Source organism: Myotis davidii, unplaced genomic scaffold (genome assembly GCF_000327345.1).
Source record: "Myotis davidii unplaced genomic scaffold, ASM32734v1 scaffold289, whole genome shotgun sequence".
Lineage (NCBI taxonomy): Eukaryota > Metazoa > Chordata > Mammalia > Chiroptera > Vespertilionidae > Myotis > Myotis davidii.
In genome coordinates this window covers 2,536,469-2,538,109 of record NW_006299717.1, presented here as the reverse complement: position 1 = coordinate 2,538,109, position 1,641 = coordinate 2,536,469, and positions in this window count along the sequence as shown.

Sequence of the window (1,641 nt, the reverse complement as noted above, 5' to 3'; positions counted from 1 at the left end):
GGGGCTGCACCCAGGGGCCTGGAAGAGCCGCGGGGGCGAGAGGCGGCGGGCGGGAGGGAGGCCGAGGGAAGAGGGAGGGCGCCCAGATGGATGGGCCCGCCCATCTGTTCCTCCTCTTTGGGCACATCCATCACCGGTCCGTGTGTCTGGGCTCCTTCAGCCCACGACCTCTACCCTGCGTCCTACCTTGGGCGCCTGGGCAGCAGCAGTGTCTGTCCGCGGAGGGCTCTGGGTGTCCATTCGTTGCCTGTTGTTTTTTCTCTGTCCCCGCGCCCAGGAAGTCCTTCTCTGAATATTTCCCAGGCACCCGTCCTGCCTCTTATCTGCCTGCCTCTCTAGTCCCAGGGCATCTATCCTGGATCCTGGATCAGTCCTCCCAGCTGCCCCTGTGTCTGTTGTCTCTGAATCTGTCCCCCTCCATCAATCTATATGTATCTACACATCTATTACTCCAGCCGCCGCCTATACATCATGCGGCCCCATTATCCATCATTTATCTGCATATGTATCATTCATGCTCCCAGCCATCTATTATCCATCACCTCGCTTGCCGCCTCTTTGATGTCCTGCACTCTGCTATGGGGGTGAACGCCGCCGGGCCTGCTCTCCCCAGCTTCAGAGAACAAAGACACCAAAGGGACGTGGAGGGAACAGAGAGGCCACTGGGGAGTGGTTACGAGAGCTGGGGTCTCAGGGTTTAGAGGGGAGTGGAAGGACCTGGCCAGGTGTCAGCTGAGCCGTTCTGCTCGGAATTCCACTCACTGTCTCCTTGTCCCTCTCTCCTGCCTCCCACAAGATCAAGAGGAGGGAGGTTTGCTTTGTAGCAGGAAGGCTCCAGGCTAGACACAGGTGGGACTTGTTGACGGAGAGGGTGGTGCTCTCCGGAGGAAGGGCTGCCTCTGAACACAGCATCTGTACCGAGATGGGTCGGGCAGACATGGAGATGGGGCTGTGACTGAGGTCAAAGGTCCTGCCAACACACACACACACACACACACACACACACACACACACACTCACACTCACACACACCACTACTCTTCTGGGATCACAGGATTTCACAGTCAGGGATGCTTTCCTTTGGCTAAGGAATTGTTACTTAACCACGCAGCACAAATCCCCATGGGGCTGGCGTCTCGCGTTGGTTTTTATAAGCATCACTTCTCATGTTGTTGATAACATTGCATCTTTTCCCCTGAGTCCAGTTTCCTGGCAGACCGTGGCTCCTTTGTGTCTCTGGTTTTCACACACCCTGTTTCTCAGTGTGGGGGTCTCTGCACCCCCTTGCCTCCCGGCGCCTCCTCACGAACTCGGAGCTGCAGAAGGGGGAGCAGGAGAGCCCGTAGACATCCTGGGCTGGGCTCTTCACATCCATTTCTAAATTCCCAGTTCTTAGCATCTGGTAGCAAAGAGGCCTCATGCACGGTGGGTTGGAGGAACGAAGCTTCACCCACAGAGCTGCCCTGTCCAGGAGAGAACAGACAGAGGGTCATGCGGCTCCTACAGAACCATCAGACCCTTAGGCCAATTCTCTAGACTCGGACCTCCTCAGGGTCAGGAATACCCTGTGAATGCAGACGGTGCCAATGTTACTTCTGCAATTTCTTGATTTTTTTGCGGTGGTTCGCAGTTTGAAGACAC